Here is a 16,729-nt window from a genome sequence, read left to right on the forward strand (position 1 = left end):
GGTAGGGCATATCCTAGATCAACTAAATTTCAGTGTAAAAATAAGCTATCAAGTATTTGTGTGCTAGATGAAAAAACAGTCAGTATTTTCCTTACGTGCAAAATAATAAACTCATTTGCGCCCCTTGCATTGTAACATGGTTTTGTCCAAAAAACTTGCTCAATTTTTTGCTGAACTTTCCTTAATGAATCGGGCCCACTGACGTTATTATTGGGTCAGTGATTTAAATTTAGACCGACTATTATTAGGTCAACAATAATATCACTAACCCTGTAATACGGTCGACATTTGAATTGTTGACCTAATGTTGTCAACTTTCTGAATGTCAATCAAATGACATTTACAGCGAAAACACCCGTGTAGGAATTGTATTTGCTTCGCCCTATACTAGAAAGGGTTCCTGGCAACGATAACCGCAAGTATTCCTCAGCTGCTCCTGGGAAATATAATTTTGCTAAATTGTGGTGATAAGTGATTTTATTTATCCATAGGCCACTTACTTATACTTGCCATTTGTGGCATGATGACACAGTTCAGAAATTGTGTCCTATGTCCATGCATTGATGCCTATGGAGGTGGCCATTTTCTTGGAGACCAAGATTTAATCAAAGACTGACAGGTAAGACAACATGACTTCAGTAATGGAGACAGAAATGTAAAAGACACTTCAGTCTCTAGAGATTCATTAGCTGCTTTTCTTTAACGTATAGTTGCCTACTGTCCCGGAATGTCTGGGAGGGCTCCCGGGAGAGCAGGGCAACCTCCCAGTTCTCGCCCACACGATAGATAAGTGTTCGAGGGGGGGGGGGGTTAATGACTCCAATATTGCGTCATCTTAGCCCCACCCCCTGCTGTAATTGGCCAAAATTGTGACAATCGTCTAGGGGGCGAGGCCAAAATGATGTAATTCATCAAACCCTGCCCCCGCGTGCCCACCTCCCCTGGGATCTCCCTGAAGCCAAGGAGGAAAAGTTAGCATGTATGCCCTTAATCTGGTAGGAGTAGAATTTTTTAAGTTGTGATTGTGGGGGGGAGAGATTTTTAATGCACAGTGGACTTCTGGGGGGTAATCCTTTTAAAGGTCACTGCAGGCCACACGCTGGTATAGAACAGTTAATATCTGGCCACCGCCCAGATATTTTCTTGTGTGCGATGTGCCTCCCACGGGGCGAGGAAAGGACCTTGTCTTAGACGGCACCGAGGAGTGTCAAAGAGGAGGCTCACTTGCCTCTTTCCCCGAATGCTCCGGTCAGTGGCCGCTCTCCCGGAGTGGTTGGCCGGAGGAGCGTAGGGTGTCGCCAGTCTCCTCTCACCGCGCTCTCTCCTGGAGTGAGTGTCATGTGACCAGAGCGAGTAGCGCGCAGCCGGTGTACCAATGCTGCCCCGTGTGGCGGAAGGGAACAGCACTCCCCTGTCTGCATTAACATGATTTCTTTTTAGATTTAATAAAATGGCAGGCAAATAAAACGTAGAAAGAACAAGCCGTTATCTGGGATGTTCCCCATTCTGCTTTGTTTTGCATTAAATAGTTTATACATCTGGCTTATTGGTTAGCACTTCTGCCTCTCAACACTGTTGAGTATGGTTCTCCCTGTGTTTGCGTGGGTTTCCTCTGGGTGCTCCGGTTTCTTCCCACACTCCAAAAACATACTGGTAGGTTAATTGGCTGCTAACAAATTGACCCTAGTCTCTGTCTGTGTGTGTGTGTGAGTGTATGTGTATATAAGGGAATTTAGATTGTAAGCTCCAATGGGGCAGGGACTGATGTGAATGAGTTCTCTGTACAGCGCTGTGGAATCAGTGGCGCTATATAAATAAATGGTAATGATGAATGTTGCAAACGAACGAGCCGGCTGCACACCGGATAATTTAGGGCATATTCACTGACGATACCTAGATCAGCACCAAATGTAAACACAGCCCCAATAATTTCCCATCATACAGAAACAAAAGTACTTCTCTAAACCAGCAAGTTAGCATTAATGTGATGGCGCTAGAGAATACATTACTGGGTCTGGATTATGCAATTGACAATATTTCGGATGTTCAGAATACTCAAAATGCAAATAACTTAGGTTAAATTCTAGTATGTAACGTGTGTGTTACAGAATGTTTGTTTAAATTGTAAAGAACTCGCTGGAAAAACCAGATTCTCCAAACAATGTCACCTCTTGCTGTACATACATGTAAAGGTGATGTGTGCCTCTAGAATTATATATACTAGTCCTGGGGAGAAAGTCATGTACCTACCTTGTATCAATTAATATTGACTTCTGTTCGCTTAGAGAACATTATATATGTATATAAAAATATATATATATATATATATATATATATATATATATACACATACACACATATGTATGTGTATATATAGATATGTATGTATGTATGTATGTATGTATGTATATATATATATATATATATATGTGTGTATGTGTACACCGTAGATATATAAATTGCCTTTTCTAGTAACTTAAATTGTCCAGGATGCATTGAGGGTTTAGTTGACTTGTTCCACTGAGTTTGGAAAGTTCAAAGTTATAGCAATACAGCATCGGTTCCCTTAAAAGAACAGATACGGAGGTGCTTTCTTCAGACCATTTGGAATGAAACGCAGAATATTCTTACAGGTTCCTCCGAGTTTTTAATAACCTTCCCCCATCCTGGTCTCCCTGTGCCTCAAGACATGACATTTAAATGTACCAACAACTGCCCAATAGTATGTATGATACTTTAATGCATAAATAAAAACACAATGGACTCAATATAATACTTTAAATTGACTTTATTGAATATTCTCAAGACTAATCAAATTTAGTTGTTTTTTTTGTTATTAATTTATTAAGGGTTTGTCTGATAAGTCAAATGTAATTTTTCTACTCTGCATTATAAAACGGTCATGTGGCTCTTACAAACCTGTCCTATAAGAGGACCAAGATGGGGGAAGCCTCTGGACTCACAAAGAGTCGTCCTTCAGCACTCAGGAGAGGAAAAACCCCCTGTGGAGGAAACCTCTGGGGAACCATGGCTAGAAGGACCGCCCTTCCCTCTGGGCACTAAGAGGCTATGCAGAGTTAAATGACCAAACTAGGTTTTAGGGTATCCAGCTCCGTCTGCAGACACATCCAACGGAGACGCCCATGTCTGTGATGAGATACTAACAGGTGGGCATCTCTTCCTTTTTTGCTTCTCATCCTGATCCTCCTGTTGTCTTGCAAACTGTTCTTCTAATTTTTCTCCTAAGAATCACGAGACCTAGAAAATATATCTTTGAAGAATGTACACATTCGTCATGTAGCTTGGTAGTGGGCTTAGCAATAACAGATATATTGACAGTATGGTGTATCCTATGTGTGTTGGTACTCCTCCAGAATGAGCCCCTATTTCTTTATACCCAGTAAGGACCGCACCCATTGGCCTAAAGTACGATGATGCATCCTGGAGGAGAAAGTGCCTATCCTTACTTCTCCAGGATTATGCTATCACACCATGCTGTCATGGCATGATGCATCCTGGACAAGGATGTGCCTGATACTAACTTCTTCTCCAGGACGGTCTATATCTCACCATGCTGTCATGGTATGATGCATCCTGGAGGTGGAAATGCCTATCCTTACGTCTCCAGGACGCTCTACATCACACCATGCTTTCATGGTATGATTCATCCTGGAGGTGAATGTGCCTATACTTACCTCTTCTCCAGGACGATACATCCTGGAGAAGTGTGTGTCATCAGACGTAGGAACTGTATCCATCATCCTTGAAGTATGTTCCCCTTATCCTTGTTGCTTGTGTGCACCTCTATAAGAAGGGGTTGTTGTCTCTGTGTATAGATGAGCGGTAATGAGAATGAATAAAAGGTCAATAAGGTTAAACCACTGATTGGCCAATACAATTCAAATGTCAAAAGCCAATTAAATATTAAAAGATGTACGTTATAATTAGATTGCCCGGATTTTTTAAAATGAAAACTGAAGACTTATTCAACTATTATCTAAACTAGCTTTTAGGGTATCCAGCTCAGTCTACAAACACATCCAATGGAGACGGCCATGTCTGTGATGAGATACTAACCTCAGGTGGGCATCTCTTCCTTTTTTGCTTCTCATCCTGATCCCCGTTGTCTTGAAACTGTTCTTCTAATTTTTCTCCTAAGAATCACGAGACCTAGAAAATATATCTTTGAAGAATGTACACATTAGTCTTGTAGCTTGGTAGTGGGCTTAGCAATAACAGATATATTGACAGTATGGTGTATCCTATGTGTGTTGGTACTCCTCCAGAATGAGCCCCTATTTCTTTATACCCAGTAAGGACCGCACCCATTGGCCTAAAGTACGATGATGCATCCTGGAGGAGAAAGTGCCTATCCTTACTTCTCCAGGATTATGCTATCACACCATGCTGTCATGGCATGATACATCCTGGACAAGGATGTGCCTGATACTAACTTCTTCTCCAGGACGGTCTATATCTCACCATGCTGTCATGGTATGATGCATCCTGGAGGTGGAAATGCCTATCCTTACGTCTCCAGGACGCTCTACATCACACCATGCTGTCATGGTATGATTCATCCTGGAGGTGAATGTGCCTATACTTACCTCTTCTCCAGGACGATACATCCTGGAGAAGTGTGTGTCACCAGACGTTGGAACTGTATCCATCATCCTTGAAGTATGTTCCCCTTATCCTTGTTGCTTGTGTGCACCGCTATAAGAAGGGGTTGTTGTCTCTGTATATAGATGAGTGGTAATGAGAATGAATAAAAGGTTAATAAGGTTAAACCACTGATTGGCCAATACAATACAAATGTCAAAAGCCAATTAAATATTAAAAGATGTACGTTATAATTAGATTGCCCGGATTTTTTAAAATGAAAACTGAAGACTTATTCAACTATTATCCAAACTAGCTTTTAGGGTATCCAGCTCAGTCTACAGACACATCCAACAGAGACGGCCATGTCTGTGATGAGATACTAACCTCAGGTGGGCATCTCTTCCTTTTTTGCCTCTCGTCTCGATCCTCCTGTTTTCTTGAAACTGTTCTTCTAATTTTTCTCCTAAGAACCACGAGACCTAGAAAATATATCTTTGAAGAATGTACACATTCGTCTTGTAGCTTGGTAGTGGGCTTACCAATAACAGATATATTGACAGTATGGTGTATCCTATGTGTGTTGGTACTCCTCCAGAATGAGCCCCTATTTCTTTATACCCAGTAAGGACCGTACCCATTGGCCTAAAGTACGATGATGCATCCTGGAGGAGAAAGTGCCTATCCTTACTTCTCCAGGATTATGCTATCACACCATGCTGTCATGGCATGATGCATCCTGGACAAGGATGTGCCTGATACTAACTTCTTATCCAGGACGGTCTATATCTCACCATGCTGTCATGGTATGATGCATCCTGGAGGTGGAAATGCCTATCCTTACGTCTCCAAGACGCTCTACATCACACCATGCTTTCATGGTATGATTCATCCTGGAGGTGAATGTGCCTATACTTACCTCTTCTCCAGGACGATACATCCTGGAGAAGTGTGTGTCACCAGACGTAGGAACTGTATCCATCATCCTTGAAGTATGTTCCCCTTATCCTTGTTGCTTGTGTGCACCTCTATAAGAAGGGGTTGTTGTCTCTGTGTATAGATGAGCGGCAATGAGAATGAATAAAAGGTCAATAAGGTTAAACCACTGATTGGCCAATACAATACAAATGTCAAAAGCCAATTAATTATATATTAAAAGATGTACGTTATAATTAGATTGCCCGGATTTTTTAAAATGAAAACTGAAGACTTATTTAACTATTATCTAAACTAGCTTCTAGGGTATCCAGCTCAGTCTACAAACACATCCAATGGAGACGGCCATGTCTGTGATGAGATACTAACCTCAGGTGGGCATCTCTTCCCTTTTTTGCCTCTCGTCTCGATCCTCCTGTTTTCTTGAAACTGTTCTTCTAATTTTTCTCCTAAGAACCACGAGACCTAGAAAATATATCTTTTAAGAATGTACACATTCGTCATGTAGCTTGGTAGTGGGCTTACCAATAACAGATATATTGACAGTATGGTGTATCCTATGTGTGTTGGTACTCCTCCAGAATGAGCCCCTATTTCTTTATACCCAGTAAGGACCGCACCCATTGGCCTAAAGTACGATGATGCATCCTGGAGGAGAAAGTGCCTATCCTTACTTCTCCAGGATTATGCTATCACACCATGCTGTCATGGCATGATGCATCCTGGACAAGGATGTGCCTGATACTAACTTCTTCTCCAGGACGGTCTATATCTCACCATGCTGTCATGGTATGATGCATCCTGGAGGTGGAAATGCCTATCCTTACGTCTCCAGGACGCTCTACATCACACCATGCTGTCATGGTATGATTCATCCTGGAGGTGAATGTGCCTATACTTACCTCTTCTCCAGGACGATACATCCTGGAGAAGTGTGTGTCACCAGACGTAGGAACTGTATCCATCATCCTTGAAGTATGTTCCCCTTATCCTTGTTGCTTGTGTGCACCTCTATAAGAAGGGGTTGTTGTCTCTGTATATAGATGAGCGGCAATGAGAATGAATAAAAGGTCAATAAGGTTAAACCACTGATTGGCCAATACAATACAAATGTCAAAAGCCAATTAATTATATATTAAAAGATGTACGTTATAATTAGATTGCCCGGATTTTTTAAAATGAAAACTGAAGACTTATTCAACTATTATCTAAACTAGGTTTTAGGGTATCCAGCTCAGTCTACAGACACATCCAACAGAGACGGCCATGTCTGTAACGAGATACTAACCTCAGGTGGGCATCTCTTCCTTTTTTGCCTCTCGTCTCGATCCTCCTGTTTTCTTGAAACTGTTCTTCTAATTTTTCTCCTAAGAACCACGAGACCTAGAAAATATATCTTTGAAGAATGTACACATTCGTCTTGTAGCTTGGTAGTGGGCTTAGCAATAACAGATATATTGACAGTATGGTGTATCCTATGTGTGTTGGTACTCCTCCAGAATGAGCCCCTATTTCTTTATACCCAGTAAGGACCGCACCCATTGGCCTAAAGTACGATGATGCATCCTGGAGGAGAAAGTGCCTATCCTTACTTCTCCAGGATTATGCTATCACACCATGCTGTCATGGCATGATGCATCCTGGACAAGGATGTGCCTGATACTAACTTCTTCTCCAGGACGGTCTATATCTCACCATGCTGTCATGGTATGATGCATCCTGGAGGTGGAAATGCCTATCCTTACGTCTCCAGGACGCTCTACATCACACCATGCTTTCATGGTATGATTCATCCTGGAGGTGAATGTGCCTATACTTACCTCTTCTCCAGGACGATACATCCTGGAGAAGTGTGTGTCACCAGACGTAGAAACTGTATCCATCATCCTTGAAGTATGTTCCCCTTATCCTTGTTGCTTGTGTGCACCTCTATAAGAAGGGGTTGTTGTCTCTGTATATAGATGAGCGGCAATGAGAATGAATAAAAGGTCAATAAGGTTAAACAACTGATTGGCCAATACAATACAAATGTCAAAAGCCAATTAACCTAGTAGTACAAGAAATACCCACCAGACTAACCTCAGAGCCTTCAGGGTGCAGGTCCTACTGCTTTCTGCTTGTAGTAGACTGATGTCTAGTGGCCAGAAACTTCCCCTTATATAGGCAAGTGGTGTAACAATGACCCTCCTATGTCATCCATGTGTGATGTAATGGGTGTGGCTGGTGGGTGTGACAATGGATAGCTGGTTTAGTGGGTGTGGCCTGGTGGGCGTGGCACTGGAGAGCTGGTTTAGTGGGTGTGGCTGATGTTATGACAACATTCTTGGCTAGTTGTACTATGGATGGGACTAGTTAATGTGTGTGTTATAGGAAAAACATTTTGCTTTGTTGGTGTGACAGGAAAGTTACTAGTGGGTGTGGCGATGGAGGAGCTGGGGAATGTGACAGAACAATTTCTGAAAGTTTTAAATGTATGTAATAAAATTCTACATTTTCTATCAACTCACACTGCTGAGAATGGGAGGATGCATATGGTAAAATGAGACCTTTTAAACCATATCTGCCAGCTGACCATCATTTCCATTAACAGTTTTAAAGCTTTTGTTCCTCTGCAAAATGTCCCTAATTTTCAATATCGATCAAGTCTACATTATAATTCTTATAATTCTGCATATTAAATCCAATTGTTTCTATTCTTTGTTTCTAGGCATCATAAGTGCAATTTAATTAAATACTTTTCAATAAATATTAAAAGATGGACGTTATTAGATTGACCAGATTTTTTTTAAATGAAAACTGAAGACATAATTTGTGAACAGAGAGAGGAGGGGACAGGTAAGAGGTGAATACTGTGTATAGTTCTGGAGCCATATCATCAAAAATATATAAAAAACACAAACAATTCAGAGAAAAGCTACTAAAATAGTGCATGGGCCGTATGTATAACAAAACTGATCAGGAAAGACTTCAAGAGCTGATCTGGTACAACTCAGAGGAGAGAACAGACCGATAGAAACATTTATATATATATTAATAGAGTTCAGGATGGCAGGATTCTTTAAAGTGATAGGATTCCTAGAACTGGGGACACGTTTGGAGGGAAGAAGACTCAAAGTTAACATAAGGAAGAATTTTATATTTACCAAAAGCGTGATAGATCCATATAATAATCTCTCAGCATTTGAGGTAGGGACTCACAAATATATACCTAATGAGGTCATATGGGGCAGCACGGTGGCTCAATGGTTAGCACTTCTGCCTCACAGCGCTGGTGTCATTAGTTCAATTCCCAACCATGGGCTTATCTGTGTGGAGTTTGTATGTTCTCCCCGTGTTTGCGTGGGTTTCCTCTGGGTGCTCCGGTTTCCTCCCACACTCCAAAAACATACTGGTAGGTTAATTGGCTGCTATCAAAATTTACTCTAGTCTCTCCCTCTCTGTCTGTCTATGAGTGTCTGTGTGTATGTTAGGGAATTTAGACTGTAAGCTCCAATGGGGCAGGGACTGATGTGAGTGAGTTCTCTGTACAGCGCTGCGGAATTAGTGGCGCTATATAAATAAATGATGATGATGATAAGCACAAGAAAATTATATCAGCATTTGTTGTGACTACAAAAAACATATTCGATTTGAATAAAATAAAAAAACTCTATAATACAACAGGTATATTCTCTCTCCTGTACTAATGAAAGTATCAAAAATTCATTCTAAAACACATCCACAAAAGCCTATAATATATCCATGGGCAGTGACGAAAAGCACCTATCAGCATCAGAGATGGATCCACAATCAGCCAATCAGACGCAGCGCCAGACTTCAGGTAACCTGCAAGCAATACAGCTACTGACATGCCATTCCCATAGTCAGTCTGCATTTATAAGCTGATTCAATAATAAAAGGCATTGTGTACAGGACCATGTGTTTTGCTTTGTAATTAAACTTTGGAGGGGGGGGGGCATATTAAAGGTAATTTATTAACTGCAAAATACACAAATGGGCAAAACATTTAGTTTTGCAGAAATGAGCCTGTCTTTCCGCGATTTGCAAGGTTCCTGGGCCAAGATGGGAATGTGTCGGCAAACGTTCCAAACACAAAGTCACTTCAAGGTCTTGCCTACTATGAATTTACAGTGTCCTCTTCATTCATTTCTTTTTGTTTCTCCTAAAATACCGCTTGTTTAAACCTCAATTGTCTTAAATTATTCAGAAGAGTAAGGGGTCCTCACATTTGTAAATTTCAATGTCATAAAGGGCAAATGGAACCGATATCTATCTGTGACGGTATGCTATATACGCTCTCTGGTAGAGTTTACACACCCCTTACCTCTCCCGCCATCTTTGATCGATGCTCACCACTCGTCACAAACTCAACATCGTCGGGTTTAAACTGGTCGGTACAAATATATTATCACACAAATGTGTCTATTGCCGATGGAGTCGGGGAAATTCTGTCGTTAAATTGACACTATGGGGCATATTTAATAAAGCACGATAGTGCTTTTAACGGATAATTAAGGTCCCACAGTGTCCTCCGCAAATTTATTAAGGGGGCATCGCAGCAGATATCATGGATATCTGCTGCTTTGCATTCCTCTTCATTTTTGGGAGCAGTCACCATTCAACAGAATGGTGACTGCTCCTGGCCGCAATCTAACAAGTCCCGAAAAAACATTTTTTTCGGGAACTTGTCATGTTAATGTACAGCTGAAGCTGGCGTACATGAGGAAATCTAATGCTGTCAGCTCTGCTCCGGAGAGCAGAGCTGGACAGCGCATGTGTGGAGGGATCACATGATCCCTCCCTGTCACTCAGTGCTCTCTCTCTGCAACTATCGTTGCAGAGACAGAGAGGGGATCTGTGTGCGCATGTCCAGTTCTTGGAACTGGACATGCGCACTTGAAGAGTGAAGAGAAGACCCGAAGACAGCGCTTCCGAAGAGGGGGGTAAGTATGATTTTTTTCTTCACAGAAACAGTAGATTATCGGGACTGCTGTTTCTGTACTCCGGTTTTGATAAATTTGAGAAATGAATCAATACTTATACGTCCGATAAGGATTGATAACCATTTCTCTATTTCAATGTTAAATGATAAATGTGCCCCTATGGCACAGGGCGTTGTGGCTAAGGGCTGGGTATAGCCGACTCGCCGAAAATGGACGAAGCTTCGGGATGTGTAAGCGTTATATACATTCTACTGTATATAACCATTGGTCTCATAGAGGATAGATATTAGATTTGCCAAATAGGATTTTGGGGCATATTCAATTAGGATTTGCGCCCCCGCGATTACCCGTGGCTGCAGGGGTCCCGATGTTGCGGTACCGTAATGACACTTTAGAAGCGCAGCCGCACGTAATAATGGGCGCGAATCCTAATTGAATCTGCCCGGTTGTGTCATTTAATAATAAGGCAACAAAAGTGAATTCTTTCTTTATTTCTGGTGGTAGAAACTTACTGGCTCCTCCGAGGATATCAGGTTATCTAGTAAACTGGAATACACCTATAATCAGGTCCTAAAAATCTCATTTTGATATATTGTGCCACAACATGAAGTCTCGTTTTTGCATGTGGTTGTCACACAAAGCGTATTTCTGTGCCTAGCCCGCATTTGGCTACTATTGCTCCTATCTCTCTGGCCCCTTGCATTAGTACATACCACAGTATCCACCATATTGACATATGTATATATATATATATATATATATATTGACACGCTAATCTATGCAATTCTCTTAGCGAGTGCAATAGGGAAAAAATCGATGCATGGCGGAATTTGTGCTGCAAGACTGCATTTTTTGCATCTTTGCAACTGGCCGTTGGTGTTCTCTGTTATCAGCCATTTGAGGCTCTAATTGGTTCACTGTATTGTACTTTAATACGGACAGAGAAATATGGGGGGTGGGGGCACTGTGTGATCAGTGCTAAGTTTCTGTATCCTGTACATATATCTGGGAATGTTAATAGTAACATTTGTTTTTTTTAAAGAATTTTATGTTGAGGGGTCCTTTAAGAAATGATCCCCGTGGTCTTCTTGCTTCTCACACCAGACAACGCAGGGACGATACTAGTCGCTGACTCACAGCTGTGGAGAGAGGGTTTTACGAAGCTCATCTTACCGACCACAAAGGAAGTGCAAACAATTAAATTGTAATTAGGTAACAAGAGGATGAGTCATATACAGTAATTGGATAGGAGGTGCTTGATTGACAGAATAGATAATTAATAACAGTATCTCCCATAATGACTCCAGAGCACACACGTATGTCATTTTTAATACCGATATTGATTTTATTTTAGATTGTATACTATCTTGTTGTCTAGTTGAATTTACTGTCTCTAATCTGATTTTGTTATCTTCATACAGACTACAATATTAAGATAATCATTGACCTTTTTTTAAAGGGATATTCCACTAATGTTTATTTATTTTCAAACAATGTCATATACATGCAGCTTTTCTTGATGATTAAAACAATGTTATTCCCATGGCTAAATGTGCACACGTTCTTACAGTGCACCTACACTGCATTTGACTGACTATTGGTTCAGCTTACAAAATGGCTGCCTCCGGTATGCGGCTGTGATGGGTACACCTAAATAGGATTACATTTGAGTGAAGTCCTTCCCTTTTAAGTCAATTGCCCTATGATACTTTCTGGAATACCTTCATATACTGCTTTAGAATGCGAAGGAAAAAAAAAAAAAGAGTACGAGGTAGAATAGATTTATCGAACATTCCAAAAATGAACAGTGGAGATGTTGCCCATAGCAACCAATCAGATTCTAGCTATCATTTTATAGAATGTGCCAAATAAATTAGAGCTAGAATCTGATTGGTTGCTATGGGCAACACCTTCACTTTTCCTTTGAAGATTTGATAAAGTTACCCTCCAGTAGTAGTGATGATAAATATTACAGTGCTTATTTATTAGTGAAGATGAAGACACAGATTAGGCTTCTAGTTCACCAAAAAAATATAAGAGCTAGAGAGAGAGAAAGAGACAGTCAATATATATATATATATATATATATATATATATATATATATATATACATACCTCTCTCTCTCTCTATTAATATATATATATATATATATATATATATATATATAATATATATATCTACTTTTATAACTTCAAGTCTAATGATACAGTTACACGCAATTTACCATTACTGAGCAGTATGAAGATTCTTAAAGCTTAACATTATTATGTATTATAGCCAGACGTTTATTGTATGCAGCTCTCAAAGCTGATTGGCTGATTTTCTGACATTATTCTACTCATAATGGCCGGAAAATTTGTCAGACGGACAGCTCAGAGCATGCTGCCATAATAACATCTGTACATCTGTGGGGTCAACAAGCCAGAAAGCCAGAGGAGGCCTGTTCTTATTGCCGCCATATGGGGGTAGATTCATCAAACCTTCTAAAAAGCAAAAGTGGAGGTGTTGCCCATAGCAACCAATCAGATTCCAGCTATCAGGTTCTAGAATGCCAGGATAAATGATAGCTAGAACCTGATTGGTTGCTATGGGCAACACCTCCACTTTTGCTTTTTATAAGGTTTGATAAATCTACCGCCATGTACTATAGAGAATAGCTTATGTGCGAGATCCGAGCTGCTCAAATTAGTGTATAGTGTCTGAGCCACTGGCAGAGTATTAATAGTAATAATCTCCTCAGAATATGGCATTATTAGCCAATAATGCACTGTTTGGGTATTTTTGGCCGGGAATGTCCTGCCCTGAGGGGATTATTATGTAAGTAGAACACTATGAGGGGTTAGTAGTGAACGCCGCTGGTGGAGGATTCGTGTTTCATGTGACAGAGCGTCTTACAAAGGCCGCGGAGAGATGTTATAATTACACAGGGATATACCAGGCAGACAGTGTGTGTAGTGTAATGTACACTGGCAGCTCACATTCCCACCTGCTCCGAGCCCCGCACAGAATGAGACTATCACAGCTCAGTCTGCTCTGCGCAGCATATAATCCCCCGTGCCATGTGTGGGGCGAAACACCCGTTGTCTCTGGCCATTTTGTCCTATAATAAATAAGCCTCTTATACTGTTGTCTTGTTTTGGGGGCTTGTGAGGTAATTTTGTTCTTTTTTTTTTCTCCTTAACATGTGGAGACTATGAAATTATATTACAGTTATTTACCCTCTGTGAATTGGGCACTGGGGCTATTAATACTCCCTCCACTCATTGCCCTCAGGACAGCCATGTTTTAGGTATATCCCTGAGTGAGCTGCTGGCTGGATATTAAACCTGAGCTGCCATTGAGATGTTTCCTGCAGCCACAGACGGGGGTACAGCTGCCATTATTTGGAGGAGACAAGAGGCACAGCACAGACACACATTTAAAATGGCACAGAAGCCTAATCGACCTGCAGCCATTTATTTACACCGATGACATCACCAGCAGACTCCTTCCGCCCACACGGACAATAAATCTAGTACGGGAAACTAATGTAGGGACTAAAAAAGTGTAGGGACCGTGACTGCTCTCCAAAGCAGCGGCATTAACCCCTCCCTCCCCCAACGAAAACAGCAACTCTGCCTAGTCCAGAAATACTGCATTAATAAAAAATAGCCACATTGCCTTACTGTCATTTTATTATAACTGCTGTAATCACAGAGAACCTGTTAAAAAAATGTAACTATAGTCTAGAACAGTGGACAGGGAACAGGTGTAAATGACCCCAAATGGGGTAAAAAGGAAATTCCTGGGGGTAATGCTGCCGATTCACATGCTGTCAGTTGGATTGTAGACCCCTTTACATGTGAAATTGCTGTTGTACCAGAAGAGCCTGAAGGGTTGGCAGAGACACTTCTTGAGCTGCGATGTAATAATGAAGCACATATTACATTTGAAAACAAAGCAGATCTGTCATATTTTTGGATGTCAACAGCTGTAAAGGCATCGAAATTGCACATGAGGAGGCGTCATAAAGCTGCTGCCTTTTGCAACAACCTACCTTTGCCAACAAGGATTCTCCACTCTAACGAACATAAAAACAAAGCAGAGAAATTGATTGGACGCTGAAGACTGTATCCAAATTGCTCTGACATCAAAATGCCCCAATATTGATGCTCTCGTATCAAAAATGAAGCGAAATCATTTCTCCAAAACCTGAAGTTTTGAAGTTGAAGCTTTCAAAGAAATTTTGAATGGATTCAATAAAATGTTGAATTCCAATAATTAATAATATATGATTTCCTTTCCTTTCAAATCAAGGGGGTAACGTCGGTGTATCTAAATATATTTGGGGGTGAAAGGTAAAAAAGTTCCCTGACCCCTAGTCTAGAAGGTATGTTGGTATCGTACAAGTAACATGGTGCCCATCGCAGCTCTCACTGCGCTGAGGCTCGGGAGCCCTGGGCTGGCATCCAGCACTTGGCAAGCTGAGGTCACACTTGTCAGGCTGGCAGCAATCTGCAGGGTGTGTCTCACTGCACCAACTCACTTGGCTGCACAAACTCTGGACGGCTAATCTGGGTCAGCAGGAATTTCTCTTCAATGGAACATTAGCAGGCAGCCAGCATTTACCGTGTGAAAGAAGCCAGCACGTCCCTCTGCACACAGGCTCCAGCACTCATCTCTGCAGCTCGGGGACTGGACTGTGGCTCAATATCTACAGCTTCAGCCCGGGGACAGCTCCAGGGCATGACCAGCTCAAAGTACAGGGAATTGGAGAGTTGTAATAAGCATAGGGGCAAGGCTGAGATATAACTTGTCTGCACCTACCTCCCTAGGCTTCAGTTTCTGCACCCCCCACCCATGCACCGATCCCTGCATATGTCCATGGACAAATCTTCCAACAAATCCCATATTAATAAAAAAAACTAAGGTTTTCGCTTTTGGGGTAGGGGGAGTGCGCAAGAAGTTTGGGAGTGCAAATTTGTGACAGGAAGAGGATAAACTGAAATTCCTTTGCACTCATTAGAACAGTTCTTTTCCAAAGTAAAAAGAAAAATGTAGTAGGGTTTTAATCTTCAGTATATTCCCATGGTAAAGGCTGAAGACAAAGAGTCATCCTTGTGCGGGCGCTTGAGGATAAGCGAGTAGGAGAGACAAGGACGGGGACCGGCGCTGGAGTGACGGTATCCCTCCATTTTCACCCCTTCACTCTCGTCCACGCCTCCGGTCTGCTATACCGTTCTGATTTTAATGAAATAAGGGACAAAGATTGCTGTGACTTGTTTAAAAAGCCAGGTGGAGCTGAGTTTCGAAAACACACGAACGTAAACATTGTAGGGGGTGGGCAGGTAAAGGAAACTGGATTTTAAATTAAGGACAAGTTCGATTTGACCTTTAACCTGGTGTGGAGGCGAGGGGGCGCTATGATCATATTAGCCTAGAGTGGCCTGAACCCTTAATCAGGCCTTGAATGTCCTATTTTATCAGTGTCACTTCAGTTTATATTAGTATATGTGGCTGCGTGGTAGGCAGGGGAAAAAGCAGGATTTGTAGAGGGGGATTTCCACACCACGCCGCCAGTGGGAGTAACCAGCATGCATGGGGGTGTGGCTATAATTTTAGACAGTGCTTGGCTGCTCTCCAACTCTCCCTATCCCCCAAAATATACATGGGCAATGCTGCGTGCACTACTGTTAGGTGCACGCAGCTCTTACTTTTCAAGCAGAGCCGTGTGAAGCGGGGGCAGGGTCCAGCCACCTCAATTATACAGTGCCCCAGGCTTGGAGGGGGGTTTCCAGGCACTAGGAACCCCACCGCCCCCTCGGTTTGCCTATGGTATGAACGACTAGGAAGGTGTGGAATTTTGTTTTAACAGCAGAAGGTGACTGAAAAAGATGGAGTAACGGGCTCTGAGCTGAGTGATCCAGAGACCATGTGGTGGCATTAAAAACTTTGACAAATGTATAGCGATTTGTTTGATATATGAATAGCTTAACCAAGAACAAAGAAAAGGATAACTTGGGAAACTATGCAAAATATACAAATGTGAAAAACATTGTAGCCTCGTGCAAACATTCTGAATCTACAAAGGTATTTGGTTACATTGAAATAGCGGGACTTTACATTCACAATGGCTCATCCTGAGAAAGGGACAGTGAGCAATATATCTTAAACTGTATATACAAGGTATCACAATCTGCAATCATCATATTCCTTTTAAGACTCTGAAACACATCCATTGCTCTGGTGCAGTGTAGGCTCCTTAGAT

The 16,729-nt window shown here is 41.6% G+C and overlaps 2 long non-coding RNA genes across 5 annotated transcripts; both read right to left on the reverse strand.

The window, feature by feature from the left end:
* Positions 1–2,865: 2,865 nt before the first annotated feature.
* Positions 2,866–6,020, reverse strand: LOC142101191 (uncharacterized). Its single transcript, XR_012678973.1, has 4 exons — positions 5,908–6,020; positions 4,990–5,652; positions 4,136–4,738; positions 2,866–3,222 (listed from the first exon to the last, which is right to left on the reverse strand). It is a non-coding gene; the product is annotated as an uncharacterized LOC142101191 (long non-coding RNA).
* A 65-nt stretch (positions 6,021–6,085) lies between these two features.
* Positions 6,086–15,130, reverse strand: LOC142101190 (uncharacterized). Of its 4 annotated transcripts, none has more exons than XR_012678971.1 (3): positions 15,091–15,130; positions 6,827–7,489; positions 6,086–6,571 (listed from the first exon to the last, which is right to left on the reverse strand). It is a non-coding gene; the product is annotated as an uncharacterized LOC142101190 (long non-coding RNA). The 4 variants fall into 4 exon arrangements; XR_012678972.1 differs by lacking the exon at positions 15,091–15,130 and adding an exon at positions 9,301–9,392; XR_012678970.1 differs by lacking the exon at positions 15,091–15,130 and adding an exon at positions 7,618–7,772.
* Positions 15,131–16,729: the final 1,599 nt, after the last annotated feature.

The sequence above is a fragment of the Mixophyes fleayi genome, chromosome 9, assembly GCF_038048845.1.
Source record: "Mixophyes fleayi isolate aMixFle1 chromosome 9, aMixFle1.hap1, whole genome shotgun sequence".
Lineage (NCBI taxonomy): Eukaryota > Metazoa > Chordata > Amphibia > Anura > Limnodynastidae > Mixophyes > Mixophyes fleayi.